Source organism: Carlito syrichta, unplaced genomic scaffold, assembly GCF_000164805.1.
Source record: "Carlito syrichta isolate Samal-C Ts95f unplaced genomic scaffold, Tarsius_syrichta-2.0.1 Scaffold304030, whole genome shotgun sequence".
Classification (NCBI taxonomy): domain Eukaryota; kingdom Metazoa; phylum Chordata; class Mammalia; order Primates; family Tarsiidae; genus Carlito; species Carlito syrichta.
This window is the reverse complement of record NW_007248126.1, coordinates 451,159-469,086: the sequence shown is the minus strand read 5'-3', so window position 1 is coordinate 469,086 and position 17,928 is coordinate 451,159. Positions and strand designations below refer to the sequence as shown.

Below are 17,928 nucleotides of genomic sequence, written 5' to 3'. Positions count from 1 at the left end.
TTTGTTCTTTTTTATGACTGCATAGTATTTCATCGTGTATATGTACCACATTTTTTTAATCCAGTCCTCTTTTGATGGACAGCATGGTTGATTCTAGTTAAAAAATATTTGATTCCTATGGTAATCAAAGCACTAATATTCACTTTAATTTTACAATTCTGTGGTCAACATATGGATTCTAATACCTTAATGCTAAAGAATTTGGTTTCTTCCTTGTTCTATGGTCTGTTCTGTTATCTTTTTTGTATTTATAATTTAACAGGGTTAAAAAAGAAGAAGAGTTTTAATTAATCAACCACTCATCCTTCTTGAATAGCTCAGCCTTGAAGGATTCATTTTGTTTTATTTCTTTCATCAAGACACAAACATCAAATCAATCAGTCCATCTAATCTAACTTAGGCATTCAAATGTGTCAGAAGATTTTCATTAGGACACATTCATATCTTTAGCTTTAATGCAGACATCCTATTTGAAAATTATTTATGAAAAATGTTAAATACTTAGAATGGCTTTTTCAAAAAGGTAAGATGACAGAATGAGCAATCATGGGAATACTTCTCAAAAAATGAATGTCCTCTTTTGCTTTTGTTTATTTTTAATTACACTCTATTACTATTTTCAGAAATAAAAAAATAAACTTTTAACAATCAATGTAAATGCAATGATTTTTTAGAAATTCACTGTCAAATATTCATTTAGCTTGTATTTGACCTTGCTAATTGCTATAACTTTGTTATTGCTATTAAACACTTTAGAATGGAGATTAGATATATTTTTTATTATTTTTCTTTAAAATATTAAAACAACTCAAAATAAGTAATACAAATATACAATCTGGAAACCTGAAATTCTACCAACAAAAAATATCTATGAACAGCCACAAAAGTCCAGGTCATTCTGTATATTTAATAAAGATATAGAAAAAGCTAGAGACTAAAAACAAACACACTTTTCAGAATATTACAAAGGAGAATCAAATGGCAAGCTACTTAGAAACATGAATGCATTTTCACTGAATTTTTCTGTCATGTTACTTTGTATAGAAAATGAATTTATCCTGTTTATTATATAATAACAGTTTAGTAATGTCTTAATATTCACAAAGTCAGAAAATTAATAGCAAGTGTTAAAAGATTGTAAAATGCAGCATTGAATCAAGATGAAAAGCTTGAGTTTTTTTCATGGGCCAATGGTAGTAGTGTTAGAGTGGGTAGGAGACAAATTCTGACACCAATGTTCCCTAAGCAAGTGCTTCTAAGCAAGCCACGTTTCCTTTCTGAACATCAATCTACAACATGAAGATTTTTATGTAGCCTCTGTCTTCAAATTGTTTATTAAATAATTCTAAAGATAAGCCTTATGAAAATAATAAAAATGCAAAGTGTACTGTGATAATGAATAAAGTACATGTATAAACCAAGCACTGTGGGGACTCGGAGGAGGAAACTCTTATGTGTCCTGTAGGTAGATAGATGGAGTCAAGTTATCATTTATCAGATTATCAGTGTATTTCTACATCCCTGTTTGGACAATACGTTTATAATAGACGTCAGCATGCTTACGGTTATCATTGTTTATCATGTCAATAGATTAACCACAATTCATAAGCTTGCTGTATTGTTTCTGGAAAAAATAACAATAAAACTCGCATTCTGGCATGCTTTAGACTAAGGTGTTATAGATAATAAACATGGAGATTTACATGAGAAAAAACATAAAATTTCTCTAAAGAGCTTTGGAAAGTATCTACCATCCCTGCTTTATTTGGAAAGATGCCTCCTCCTTCTTGAAAAATACCACCATAGCACAATAAAGAATGTTTCCAATGAAGCCAACCTCTTCAGATGGTCTGATGGAATATAGCCCAGAATGATAATGGTGTGTGGTCTCTCTGCCTGATTATAGCAGGGCATGACTTGCCTAGAGAATTCTGTTAACCAGTCCTCTGCCAACAACTCATCAAGGCCATCAAATGCCACAGGATGAATGTTGGATATAATAGCAAACCAGGATTTCTTAAATCTCAGTCAAAATTGTTTTAACATGAAAAAGTTGGCATGATTTGCTGCTTGTAGCTCTAGAATTTATTTTCTGCACATTTTCTCCTTCCATTTCCCCAGGCAATGCTTTGCTGTTGAATAGACTCCCTTTGGTCAGAGACTTGCAAGCAGATGTAATGGCAAAAAAATTGAGCAACTGCTCCTAGTGCTAAATGTAAGCCATTTGTGTTTTTCATTTTCCTCAGCACAGTAAGAAAAATTAAATGTTTGCTCTTTATAGGAGTCAGGAACATTGGAAAATGCATCTACACTGAGCACTAACTCTTAATCCCTAAGTGGAAATTAAAGTAAAATGTTCATTGTCTTTAATTCTTGATATGCTATTAAACAATATAAGGCACATTTGAAAGCTTCAGAAAATGGGAAGGATTAGGTACATCCTTTGTTTTTTCAATGTGACTTCAGTATTATTATTTATGCAAGGTTGCTTTTAGAGTAATTTAAACTTACCCCAATCTGTAAATTGAATGTACTGAAAAACCTTTAGTGATCCATTTCAAGTTTTCTAAGTCAACTTAAAAGAAAAAAAGACGCAGGAAACCAGATGTGATTTCCTAAGTGACCCTCCTTGGCTTGCATACGGCATAGGCAGAAAGTGAAACAAACACACAAAGATATCTAAAAGTAAGCCTGTTTTCTAATTCCAAGTTTTAGTGTTTGGTTATAGAATATTTTGAGACTTTGAATATAAAAACTGTAGAGAAACTTTTTAGAAGGAACTAATGAAAACAACTATGTCATGGTTGAACATGACAACTTTAATATCCATTATATATAATTATCAGAATAAACTTGTAATAAAGCAGCAAGAAAGTTTATCCAAGTGTTTGACATGAAATACTTACAAAAGAATATCTGAATGGCATTATTAAAATAGTACCCATTCCTGGGTTCTGTCACAGAGCTACTGATTAATAATGTGTGAGTAATCAGTTTTGCCTGTTGACCTGATGATTACAGTCTTGCTAAAGTACTTCCTCAAATGGCTCAGTTTATTTTCAGATACTTTGTATTGATAAGAGATCTGAATAATAAAATTACTTCCCAGATTGGCAATGTTTGAAACTGCGAAGAAGTTCGTATTGAAATCTAAGCTGTATGTGATTTGCATGCTTTCTGTCCTTTGTTATTCAGTCTCCAGAGTGACTCACAGGAAACCAAATGCATAACTTTTATTATCTATTTACTGAGAGATTGAATGTGCTCCAGTCAGCTCCCATGAGGTTGCTAGTGATCATAGAATCCTGAAACTGAAAGGGATGCTAACATGATCGTTCTGTTCCTCCATGCTAATGCTTCATTGCTTGACTATACTCTAGAAGGTTCATTTTGCATTATTCTAACATATAATATAATACTTCCTCCAACTGCTAATTTTATTCTCAGATACTTCTCAGTGAATTCATTATTATAATCGACTGATATATTATTTTTCCTATAGCTATTTCCACCAGCTGCTCATCATTTTGTCCTGTGATGTGGCACTGAATGAGGCTACTTTTTATTTCAAATTACAGGATTTTTTTTGAGACAGCTTTTGTCATCTTTTAATCCAAAAATATTGATTGGGTCTTCACGTGAGAGGCATAGCTTTGCATCAGGAAATGAAAGTGATAATTATTGAGAACTTACTCTGCCAGTCGTACACTAATAGTTAAACTGGACTATCTCAATAGATTCTTTCAACAAGTTGTATTATTGTTGTTATTATTATTATTATTATTATTATTATTATTGAGTTGGAGTATCACTCTGTCGCCCAGACTGGAGTGTAGTGGCCACTCCCGGTCACCGTAGCCTCGACCTGCTGGGCTCCGGCGATCCTTCCGCCTCAGTCTTCCAAGTAGCTGGAATTACAGGCGTGCGCTACCACACCTGGCTAATTTTTTGATTTATTGTAGAGATGAGGTCTCACCAAGTTCCCCAGGCGGATCTCGAACCCATGGGCTCAAGCAATTCATTCACCTCAGCCTCCCAAGGCACGGGATTACAGGCTGAGCCACCGAGCCCAGCTTAACAAGTTATATTAAGCAACAGATATTTATCTTTCTTTTTAAGAGAAGGACAGGTGTCTCAAAAGTGTTAAATATCTATGATTATACAGCTAGAATTTGGTTGAAACATAAGTGAACACAATCAACTTTTAATTTGAACTTTCCCTCCCCACCTTTCACCATAGGCTTTATAAGAAACTCTTCATTTATCACTGTTGCATTTAGAAGTGCCATTTCTAGAAGGTAACATGATTTATCGATGTAAATTAATAAGAAAAATTTTTTAAAAGATTTGTCTTTCTTATTCCGGATGTAGCATAATCATTATTTGAAATCTACATACAACTCCTCATATATATTCTGCAAATCTAATCCCCATTCATCTCAGAGGTTATAGCTAAAACCCTTAAATCTGATACTAGATCAATATGCAAAAATCACTTGAGTTTTTACATACCAGCAATTAACAATCTGAAAATGAAATTTTAAAGACTCTATTTATAATAGTATAAAAAAGAGAAAAATACTTAGGAATAATGAAGACAAAAGCAAGACTTCACACTGAAAAATATAAATCATTACTGAAGGCAATTTTAAAAGATTTATGCAAATAGAAAGGCATTCATTGTTGATGAATTGAACGTATCAGTATTACTGATATGGCATTTCTCTTAAAGTTGATCTATAGATAAAAGGTATCCCATCAATTTTTAAGCAAACTTTTTAATTGAAATTCATGAACAGATCCTATTACTTACAAAGACATATAAGGGACTAATAATAACCAATACAGTCTTGAAAAGTAATAGCAGTCACAATATTTTAACTTCCTAATTTCAAAACTTACTATAAAGCTACAGTAATCAAGACAGTGGGCAACACCTTTGGGTCCCCTCCCATTGTCCTCTCAATAAATCCTGCTTTCTAAAAAAGGGGGGGAAAAAGATAGTATGGTATTGGCATAAGAATAAACATATAGATCAATAAAACTGAATTGAAATTAAGAAATAAACTTAAATATGTGGTCAATTGTTTTTTGACAAAGGTGCTAATGCAGATAAATAGAAAAGGAAATTTTAAAAAATTGTAAAGACTGAGAAAACTGAATATCAACATAGAAATAATTAATGGAGAATCTTATCTGACATCATCTACAGAAAGTAACTCATAATAGACTGTTGATCAAAATGTAAGCAACAAAACTAAATATTTTATCAGAAAACATATCTCTGTGCTTGGAGCAAGTAAAAGTTTTTAGAGAGATCAAAAGCATACACAATGCAAAAATGATCAATTAGATAATAATGAAATAAAACATGTTTGTGTTACAAATGACAAGATCCAGGACTTCACATTTCTGCTTTAACATGTTAACAACTTGAACATCTCCACTTTCATCTTCACAAGAAAAAAAGATGAACACACTGATATAACTTTTTTTATAGCTATCAAATAATTGAGGTTACAGGAGAAAACCACTGTTCTAAAACTTGGAGGGAGAGGTAAACCAGAGAATCCAGGTGAGCTATCATAAGCAAAAGTTACTGGAACAAGTAGCTGGTAAAAATACTTATACAGTTTTTAAAATAAGTTGTTGCATATTGATATGAAAACTCCTAGGGTTCTAGTCTAGGTGGGGGAGAACTTACACTACTGTGGACTTTATCTCAATTGGGTTTTATCATTGCAGATCACAGAATAGAGTATATGTGCTCATGTTTGTTAATTGAGATGGAAAAGGAACCATTTTAAACTATGCTTGGGGGATGAGTAACCATTTTGAAATAAACACACATTATCCACAGCAAAGGCATATGCAGTAAGGTAAGGTAAAAAAAAGAGAGAGAGAGAGAGAGACTTATCTGATGTAAGAGGAAAAAAAAATGACTAAACTTAAGCCCCATCTAAGCTTTCTATCTCTTCTACAGGCAGAAAAGAAAAGAAAATCCACAAAGCACTTATGAGATTCACAGTTCAGCTCATTGGCCTTTTTCACTGAGTAACTGAACTCTAATGAAGCAATTTTAAACTACTTTCTCACTGCCCACACCTTATCATCACATGAAAAGGGTTCCTATGTGATAATGGTAATTACAGATAAAAGAATTACAAGTCTTGGACTGTATTTAAGACGAAGGGTGTAGGGAAACAAAGAAAACAAAGTTGATAAAAAGTGGGATTCTAAAAGAAATCGAAATCTTTGACACAAAAATAAAGCAAATAAGAAAAAAAAAAGACCTAATTTCTAGTCAGATAAACATAAAACATCACACTAAATTTTCACCTACTTTAGTTCCTTTTACCCAAAACATTTTGTTTGACTTTTAACAAAAAAGTAGATACATTGTAAAAGTCAAAATAAGTACACTATCGAAGAGATAAGGAAAGCAAGCAGAACCATATTCAGACATGGCAGAGTGATTCAAATTATCAGACTGAGAAATTTAAAATAACTATAATTGATATACTAAGTTTCCCAAGAAAAAATATAATGGCATGCATGATCAACTGAATAATGAGAGTATAGAAAAGGAAAATATAAGAATCGGAAGGAAATGCTAGAAATTAAAATCATTGAACAGAAATGATAATATCTTAGAAAGACATCAATTTACATGACATGAATCACTGAAAACAATAAACTTGAAAATATGTTGATAGAAACATCCCAAATTTGGATGAATGCATAGAGAAAATAGTGGGGGGGAAAAGGACAAGATAAACAACTTTGAGACAGTTAGAAAAAGAGTAGCATACACGTAATGAAAATACCAGTGGAGAAGAAAGAAATAATCAGAAGAAATATTGAAAGTAATAACGTTGAGAATTTTCCAAAGTACAGCTATAAATCAACCAAAAATCCAGAAATATTAGAGAACAAGTAGGGTAAATACTTTCAAAAGTATGCCTAAGCATACTACATTCAGACTACAGAAAACCATAGAGAAATTTGAGATAATCAAAAGGAAGAAAGTGATTTGTAAAAAGAAAAAAAGATAAGAATCAAATAAAATTTTTATTAAGAATCTATGTAAGTAAGAGGAGAGTGAAGTAAAATATTTAGTATTTAAATAAACTAACAACACTAACAACAAAAACTCCAAACCAACTTAAAAACCTAGAACGAGCGAGATTTTCCTTTAACACTGAAAAAGAAATAAAGACTTTCTCAAAAAAAAATGAAAGAATTTGTCACCAGTACAATTGCCTTTCAAAAGTGTAAAAAGTTTTTCAAAGAGAAAGAAAATTATATAGATCAAAAATTATAATCTTCCAAAAGAAAGAAAGAGCATTCAAGAAGGAATAAATGAAGTTAAAATTATACTTTTTTCATTTTTTTTCTTATTCTTTCTTGATCTAAAAAAACCAGTTCATTCAAAATAATAACAGGAACAATCTATGTGACGATTATGTCTTACAGTTAAGTGAAATGAATGACAGTGATTTTTTACACAATGGCAAGGAGGAAAGTGGAAATGCTCTAAGCTACTTTCACAATCCATGGAATGATATATTGTACTGAAAGTGGATATAGAGTGTTGCAAAGCCACATTGCAACCTAACAGAGTTGAAAAAATACATCTAGTTGATGTGTCAAGGAAAGAGAAAGATGAATTTATAAATTTCACAATTAAAACCAGGGAAGACATTACAAGATAAAAGACATCACAAGTGAAATAAATTCGAAAAATTACAAGAAATGACAGACATTAATTCAACTATATCAATGTTTACTTCAAATATAAAGAGATCCAGAAGACAGTGGAAGGGATTTAAAAAACACAAACAACATTTTCTAGAACATCACTTTATAAAGAAAAGATAGAATAAAAGTAAATGGAGAAAGATATGACTGTGAACATTTGTCAAAAAAAGGTGGAATAGTCATATTAATGTCAGAAAAAGCTAATTTTAGAGAAAAAAAGAGATAAAGGGAGCATAACTGAATAATAAAGGGGTCCATTTTCAAAAATACATAGCGATTTTTAACATGCATGAACCTAACAACAGAACGTCAAAATATATAAGGCAAAGACTGACAGAACTGCAAGGAAAAATAGATAAATTCACTATTACAGTGGAAGATTTCAACATTTTCTAGCAGTGATAATTAGACCCGGCGGTTAGAACCTTTTTTTGAGTCAGTGTCTCACTCTGTCACCCAGGTTGGAGTACCATGGCACACTCATGACCACTCCAATGTCAACCAGCTGGGATCCAGTGATCCTTCCGCCTCAGTCTTCCAAGTAGCCAGAACTATAGGCATGCACTACCATGCCACACTACTTTTGATTTATTGTAGAGACAAGGTCTCGTCAAGTTGCCCGGACTGGTCTCAAACCTGCGGGTTCAGGTAATACCCTTGCCTCGGCCTCCCAAAGTGCTGGCATTACAGGCTAGACACAGAACCTGGCCTGTAGGATATTTTTAAAGACATGGTTGGACTGAATACCATCATGCATGAACTAGATCTAATATTTCTGTCATCTGCCTAGATTCCATTCCTGACTTTATCTCGCTTTTATAATTTTTAAATCCCCTAAATTAGTGGTTCCTGGACTTTTAAATTTCATATAGCTTAAAGTCATATTTGAGAACAAAATAGGAATTAAGTTGGTAACTATTAATTTTGTCAAATAAGGGCATTAAAAAGAAAATTAAACTACACTGCCGTATACTCTCTCTCCTTTTATAAAACTAAGAAGTACTGAGTTAATCTCTGATTAAAGGCAAGTTATAAAAAGCATATATTAGAGGTCAGGAAGAGGGTGGCCCAGCCAGTCGGACTATGCGAGTCCCGGTGTGAGTGAGTGAGTATATGGGGAATTTTGTGTGCGCTGGTGAGCAAGTGGGCTGTGAGTGAGCTAGCGGCCAGGACTCTCCTGGTGCAGCAGCTGGTGCCACAGTGGCTGAACTTGGATCCTAGCAACTCCTGGGACGCAGAAGCCGAGCACTATTTTCTTTTTCTTCTCCTTCTTTTATTTAATCAACAAACCCTACTGGGGAAGAAAATGCTAGGAGAGACTAAGTAGGGGCTCCTGAGCAAGTGGCCAGGTCCCTGGTGAAACAGCTGGTGCTGCAGCTTCTCTACTTCGTCCCTGGCTCTTCCCAGGTTGCAGAAGCTGAGCGCCCTTTTTTTTTTTTTTTTTTTAAATGAACAAAAGTTTTACTGCGAAAAAGTGGTGGGGAAAAACCATCGCCCCAGGCTCTCCCTCACCATTGCAGCAGGAGGGAGACTGCTGGCTCCTGGCTTTGCCTCACCACTTCAATGCCTGGCAGGGAACTGGCACCAGGGGCTGTGGAGGGAGTCCAGAGGCAAAGTTCCACGAAAGAGGACAAGAGAGGCACCCCACCACCATCTCGAAGGTGGTGCAGGAAAGTGTTCCCACCTGCTCACCACAGAGCAACAGACCTGATCTCTGTGACTAGTGTTGCAACTACTCAGGGATTGATCGTGACCCAGAGGGAATATCCTGAAAACACAAACTTTGAAACCCCCTCCGCCCCAACAATTCTCTGAACGTGAGACCCACACAGCTAGGTCGCGACTGAGAGGAAAAAACCCAGTTGGAGCCTGGACGGCAGTCGCAGTAGGAAAACCCCATTCCAGGTTAGGCCTGGCAGGGCAACCCTGCTAGTACATACCTGGGGAAGAAACAGTCCCATACCTCCCCACCAGAGATCTCAGAGACCATATGAGTGGGAGGGCAGGCCTGCAACCCCACCCATTTCCACTGCCCCTCCTCCTTCCCTGCTTTGTTCCCTGTGGAGAGAGTAAAAAGATGTGGCTCTGCAGAAGAGGTCTGATTGGAGGAACAAGGACAGAGCCTTGTTTTTAATTTTCAATTTTTTCAATGAAGTTTTAAATTTTTTTGACTGTTAGTTCATCCATTTAAAAAATATTTTTCCTTTGTGCCGAATGTGTGTGTGAGGGTTAGATCAGCATCCCCCCCAAAAACATTTTTTCTTTTCTTTTTTTGTTTCTTTCTTCTTTCATTTGTCATTTTTTATTTATGTGTGTATGTGAATGATTGAGTACTCCTCTTTCAATTTCGTTGTTCTTGTTGGTTTGTTTTGGCTCTTTTGTTCTTCTGGGGTTCTTTATTTTCATTTTTTTATAGTTTAAGGTGTGTGTCAATAGATGTGTAAGAGTTTGACCTGAATTCCCCCTTTCCCCCCCTTCAGTCTTTCTGTTTCTCTTCTCTATTCACTTTGTTCTAGGCATGTGTGGGGGGGGGTAGTTTTCTTCATTTTTTGTTGTTGCTGTTTTGATTTACTTTGTTGTTACTCCAGTTTGTTTTGGGGTGTGTGTGTATGTGTTCAATTGTTTTTAGGCATTGGTTTCTGCTTCGCATCGTCATATAGAGTGGTCGTGGGGAGTGGCTTTCAGGAAACACATACCACAATAAGTGAACATTGTAATTTGCAAGTAGTTTTGGAATCCTAGCATCCCATCCCCTACTTTATTCAAATTTAAAAACCTACAAGAGACAGCAAAGCTTTCCATTCACTGTCCTACAAAAAATAGAACAAATCCAGAGACCAAATCAGGGAAGAATAGAGGACTGAGCAATCATCAGAAGGGAAAGCCTTTACCACTGACACTGAATAACAGAACTAAAGAGAAAAACAAGAGGTCTGTCACAAATGAGGAAAACCAAAGGAAGTACTCAAGCAATTTCAAGTTTACCAAAGACAAAACTCTTGGAAAATCAGCCTTGATAACCAAACAATGGAAGTTACCAACAACTGGCCCCAGAATAACAGGGATTAGGGAATGGATGGAAAGAGTGTATAAGACTCAAGAAAGATAAGAAGCAACACTGAAATAACTTGTAACAGAGATTTTGGCAATGAAAAATTTCATCCACAAAATAAATAACAAGATGTCAAGCATGGAAAGCAAAATTAATCTAGCTTAAGAAAGAATCTCAGAACTAAGATAGAACAAGGAATTAATCTGATCTGTAAAAAACACAGAAAGAAGATTCAGAAAGAAAGAACAAAACCTACAAGAGATGTGCAATTATATCAAGAGGCTGAACTTACACCTGATTGGTATCTGAGTAAAAGAAAGGGAAATGGAGAAAGCTTGAAGCAAGTATTCCAGTAGGTACTCCAAGAATACTTTCCCCATCTCACCAGATATGTGACCAGTCAAGCACAAGAGATACAGAGAACCCCCACAAAACATCAAAAGAGAAGTCCAACCCCTAGACACATAGTAATTCACCTACACAAAGTAAACACAAAAGAAAAAATCCTAAGGGCAGCAAGAGAGAAAGGTCAGACTACCTACTGGGGAAAACCAATCAGAATGGCAGCAGACCTATTGCCAGAAACACTACAAGCAAGAAGGGACAGGAGTCCTATAGTCAAAGTCCTCAAAGATAAACAATTTCAACCAAGAATTTCATATCCAGTCAAACTCAGCTTCATCAGTGATGGAGAGCTACAGTCCTTCCCAGACATTTAATCCCTAAGAGATTATGCAGCTTCCAAACCAGTTCTACAGGAGACACTTAAAAAGGTATTAAGCACAGAAGAAAGAAAGAAAAAAAAGAATGATGACATATTTCCCAAGAGAATGACAGAGCACATAATCAACAGAGAATGCAGCACAACAGAAACTTGAAAACACACACATACGTTAACCTCAAAGTCAAAAGAAAACAAACAAAGAAAAAACTTTATAAGAACCTTATGACAGTGGTAAAAAAATCACATTTCAATAATCAGCCTCAATGTGAATGGACTAAATGCACCATTGAAAAGACACAGAATGGCAAACTGGATAAGAAACCATGCTGTATCCAAGAAACTTATCTCACAACAGGGGACACACAGGCTCAAAGTTAAAGGATGGAAAACAAGTTTCCAGGCAAATACATTGCAAAATAAGGCAGGAGTTGCAATCTTAAAATCAGACAAAGCAACCTTTAAGCTAACAAGAATTGAAAAAGATGCAAAAGGACACTACTTAATGATAAAAGGTTCAATCCATCAACAAGAAATATCCATACTAATCATACGTGCACCCAACACAGGAGCACCAGCATTTATAAGGTACTATTAAGTAAACTAAAAAATATATATTGACTCTAACAGTATTTTTGCAAGGGACTGGAATACCCCACTAACAACCCTAGTTAGATCATCAAGGTAAAAAATCAACAAGGAGATTCAGAAAGCAAATTTGACAATCGAACAAATGGACTTAATAGGTACCTACAGATCATTCCACCTCCCATCCATAGAATATACATTCTACTCATCAGCATGGAATGTACTCCAGGATCAATCTCATCTGGGCCATAAATCAAGTATAAACAAATTCCATAAGGTTGAAATCTTGCCATGTACATTCTCAGACCACAGTGGAATAAAAATTAATATCAAAACCAACAACATTTCCCCAAAGCCCACAAAAACAAGGACATAAAACAGCATGATGATGAACAACTACTGGGTCAACACTGAAAGCAAAGCAGAAATTAAAAGATTACTGGAAACAAATGAAAATGAGAAACATCCTACCAAAACTTCTGGGATGCCATGAAATCAGTTCTAAGAGAGGAATGTATATCTCTACGAGCACACATCAAGAATAAGGAAAGATCACAAGTGGAGAGCTTAACGAATCACCTAAGGGAGCTGGAAAGCGAAGACCATCAAAACTCCAACTTTAGCAGAAGAATCCAAATCACAAAAATAAGAGCCCAAATATGGAAAATAGAAGACAAAAATATCATAGAAAATATCAACCAAACAAAAAGCTGGTTCTTTGAAAGAATTAACAAGATTGATGGGCCCTTGACCAGAATGACCAAGAAAAAGTGAGGAAAAAATAAATAAATAAACACATTCAGAAATACAAAAGATCAAATCACAAGTGACCCCAAAGAAACATGAAAGATTATCAGAGATGGCTATGTACAACTATATGGAAACAAACCTGATAACATAAATGAAATGGAGGACTTTATGACATCACAAAACCTCCCCAGGTTAAAACAAGAAAACATTGAGACACTAAATAGACCAATAACAATCCAGGAAATTGACTCTGTCATACAAAAGCTACATACAAAAACAAACAAACAAACTCTGAGCCACATGGCTTGCAGCAGAATTCTCCAAAATGTACAAGGAGGAGCTGATACCAATCCTACTGAAAGTATTCCAGGCAATTGAGAAAGATGGAATTCTCCCCAAATCATTTAATGAAGCTCTACAGGCCAATATCACTTATGAATATAGATGCAAAAATCCTCAACAAGATTCTAGCAAATCAGATCCAAAATCACATCTCAAATATCATCTGCCATGACCAAGTAGGCTTCATCCCCAGGATGGAGGGTTTGTTCAACATTCACAAGATCATAAATGTAATTAAATACATCAACAGATGTAAAACCAAGAACCACATGATTATGTCATTAGATGCAAAAAAAGCTTTTGATAAAATCCAGCATGCTTTCTTGATAAAACCCTCAAATACCTAGTTATAGAAGGAACATACCTCAAAATAGTAAGTGCCGTCTATGTTAAACCCACAGTTAACATATTGCTAAATGTACAGAAACCGGAAACATTTCCCCTGAAAACTGAAATAAAACAAGGCTTTCCACTCTCACACCTCTTGTTCAACATTGTGTTGGAAGTCCTAGCTAGGGCAATTAGACAAGAGAAGGAAATAAGGGATATCCAAATAGGAAAAGAAGAAGTCATGTTATCCCTCTTTGCCGATGATTTGATCCTATACCTCGAAAATCCAAGAGAATCTGTCAAAAACCTGCTTGCACTGATAAAGGACTTTGGAAAGTCTCAGGGTACAAAATAAATGTGCAAAAGACAGTTGCATTCCTATACATAAACAACAAGCAGGCAGAGACCCAAATTAAAAGCACAATTCTATTCACAATAGCCACAAAAAAAAGAAATACCTTGACACCTTCCTAACCAGAGATGGGAAAGACCTTTACAATGAGAACTACAAAACGCTGCTCAAAGAAACCCAAGAAGACACAAAAAAACTGGAAAAAAGTATTCCATGCTCATGGATAGGAAGAATCAACATTGTTAAAATGTCCATCCTACAAAAGGCAATCTACAGATTCAATGCAATACCCATTAAGTTACCAACATCATTCTTCTCAGACCTGGAAATGACAATACAGAATTCATTTGGAAACCTAAATGACCATGAATAGCCAAAACAATCCTTAGCAAAAGAATCAAAGCAGGGGGTACCACACTTCCAGATTTCAAACTTAACTATAAGGTCACAGTAATCAAAACAGCCTGGTATTGGTACAAAAACAGGCACATAGACCAAAGGAACAGGATAGAGATTCCAGAAGCAAACCCTCAATTCTTCAACCAATTCATCTTTGACAAAGCCTTCAACAACAACCACTGGGGAGAGGAGAACCTATTCAGTAAATGGTGCTGGAAAAACTGTCTGATCACATGCAGAAGATTGAAACAGGGCCCCTACCTATCACCATACACAAAAATTAACTCTAAATGTATCAAAGATCTAAACGTAAAACCTCAAACTATAAGAATCTTAGGATACGCAGGAGACACCCTTATGGAAATTGAACTGGCAGCTATTTCCTGTTCAGAATCCTAAATGCCCATACCTTAAGAAATAAGATAGACAAGTGGGACCTCATCAAACTCACAAGATTCTGCAATGCTAAAGAAATCATCAAGAGAACAGGGAGACAGCCCATAGAATAGGAAAAAATACTTGCCAACTGTATATCTGGCAAAGACATAACATCTAGTATCTATAAGGAACTCAAACATGCCGAAAGGAAAAAAAAAACAAAACAAACAACCCCATTAAAAAGTGGGCAAAAGGCATGAATAGACACTTCTCAAAAGAAGATATACAGGCAGCCAACAGACACATGAAAAAGTGCTCAACCCACTCATCTTCAGATAAATGAAAATCAAAACCATATTGCATCTAACCCCAGTAAGAATGACCATCATTAATAAAACAAACAACAACAGATGCTGGTGAGGATGTAGGGAAAAAGAAAGGCCTCTACACTGCCGGTGAAAATGCAAACTAGCTCAACCTCTTTGAAAGACAGTGTGGTGATTTCTGAAAGAACTAGAAATTGACCTTCCATATAATTCAGCAATTTCCCTATTGGGAATATACCCGAAAGAACTCAAATCATTCTACCAAAAAGATACTGGCACACATATGTTTGTTGCAGCTCTATTCTCAATAGCAAAAACATGGAATCAACCATGTTGCCCATCGAAGCTGAACTGGATAAAAAAATGTGGTACACATACTCATGGAAAATTATGCAGCCATAAAGAAGGACAAACATACAAACTTCGCAGCAACTTGGATGGATTTAGAGTCGATCATACTCAGTGATCTATCACAGAAACAAAGAACAGAGTACCATTTATTCTCACTCATAAGTGGACCTTGAACAATTATAATACAATAAGAAAGGAACTGGCAGTAGTGGGAAACTATCAGGTGATGGGGGTGGGATTGGTAGTTGAGGGAAACTGCTAGGGGAGGGAGGGGCATTCCTCATCAACAAGAGTACCTGCATAATCAACATTTGTATACCTAACCCTGAATTGTACTCCACAACTTTATAATAAAATAATAATAATAAAGCATATATCAATATTCTAAAATAGACACACAAAATATACACACAAATATACAAAATATAAATATGGAAATATGGTGACATTTATTTTGTTCTTTTTAAGTATAAAACTATGTTCTGCTTTCTTAGTCAGTTTGGACATTCAATAAAGCAACCCGAGTGGCAGTCTATAGCTTTTATTTTTATACAGCTATATTGAAATGGAAGCCACACATTTCACAATATTTAAAACAAATTATAATATCCTGGTTAAATTTAGACAAGTCAAGGAACAACAGCTTTGCAGTTTCATGTATTTAAAATTTCCAGAATTCTTGCTTGGTATCTAAAAGCATTTGTACGATCATTTATATGTGAAATGTTGTTGGTGAAATTTATCTGTACATTAAAATCATGTGGAGAAAGTTGAACAAATAAATACAACTAATATTCAGACCCCACCCATCAGGATACTGTGTTAAACTTTTAGGAGTGGGTCCTGGGCATAAGTATTTTGTAAGAGCCCATCAGGTGATTCTATTCTGAAGCCAGAGCTAAAAACCACTACTAGTCTAGAATTTCAAAACTAATATTCACACAAATCTCACTAATTCCTACTGCTTCCATCTGATTTATTTCACACATTTTATTACTTTTTTGTCACAAACTGTAATTGAGTCTATAGGCTACGAATACTGAGCATTCTGAGATAGAATGTGTAGCTTCTTGGAACTAGAGACTCCATAAATCAAAGCCTATTCAAGTGAGATCGGGTTGCATTCATTTTTGTGATAGCAGAAGCAATTTTTTGAAGAGACCCAGATACAGACAGAGACGAGAACATGGTAACAGCTGCTTATGCAATTTTTTAAAGAGAGACATGTTGCCACAGAAAAGGAGGACAAAAAAAAAATGGAATACAGAAACAGGTAACACAAAACAATTTATGATTTTGAGAGTTTCAATCCTTGGTAAGAAAAACAGACTGGAATCTGGCTTTTAGAAACCTTAACAAGCCACTTAAAACGTTTTAGTTTTACATTCAAATGAGAACATGCTTTTGCCGAGCACGATGGCTCACGTCTATCATCCCAGCACTTTGGGAGGCAGAGGTGAAAGGATTGCCTGAGTTCACAGGTTCCAGAACATGCTTGTAAGCAGTTTTAAAAACATATCAAGAAATAAAAACACCACCCTTTAAATTAAAACCATGATTTTGTCACTCAGCTGGATATAAACATTTGAAAACCTTCACGTCCTCCTAACTCAAATCAAACTCCTTAGTTTGGGAACTCAGGGCCCCTCACACTCTAGTTTTAAATATTACTTATAGATGTATATCCTACAACTTCTGCAATTTAGTTTCAAGTCGTATTGCTCTAATAATTCCATGCCACTGACAATTTGTTCGCATTGCCAAAGACTTATTAAAATACGTCAAAAATTGTCCTTTCTGCCTAAAACATTTTTTATACTTTCCATTCTTGGATGTAAATTGTATAGCCTTTTATTTCTACTTTTCATTAACGTTATGTTCCAAATTGTATGGTTTTGGTACATGTTTATATATACAAATGTTTTAAGGCAAAGTATTGGTAAATTTATTTTTTTAAATCCATTTTGGCAGCCAGTAGAGGAAATAGAGATCATTTAAAAAGTATTTTTCTATTTTTTTTTTTTTTACTTTTTTTTAGGTGTAGCTTTATTTTATTTCAAGCATGAATAATTTCAGCAGACACTTTTCATTTTGAATTGAAGCCTAACTTTGATTCTACTCAAAGCAATTATTGTCATTGACTGGTTCTTAAATCTACATATAATAGATATCTACGCTTAATTTTGCCAGAGTTCAAGAAATAGAATTTCATTGCATTTATTAGAGAAAAATCACAGGGTACACAACTCATATTTTCTATTATCTTCTGGTGATTAAGAATCCGCCTGTAATATTATGTCTCTGTAATGCTGGGCTTATTAGTGTCATGAGAAGAATACTCTGGAATCATATCTTGTTTTTGTTTTTAACATTTTAACAGCTTTCTGTCATTTGGTTGTGCGAAGGAGCACATTGTTCAGCCTGTGGTCACCCACTTAGTTTTAAAAACTCATGGTCATAGTTGTCCTAAAAATCTGATTCTTCTTTTTTTTTTTTTTTTTTTTTTTTGGGTTGGGGTCCCCCCTTTTCCCCCAAACTGGGGGGCGGGGGCCCCCCCCCGCCCCCCCCCCCCCCCCCC

The 17,928-nt window shown here is 35.2% G+C and overlaps 1 protein-coding gene across 2 annotated transcripts in view; it reads right to left on the bottom strand.

Annotated features, from left to right (window-relative positions):
* LUZP2 (leucine zipper protein 2) overlaps positions 1-17,928 on the bottom strand; it is a 323,334-nt gene that overhangs the window by 15,649 nt on the left and 289,757 nt on the right. The window lies entirely within an intron of this gene.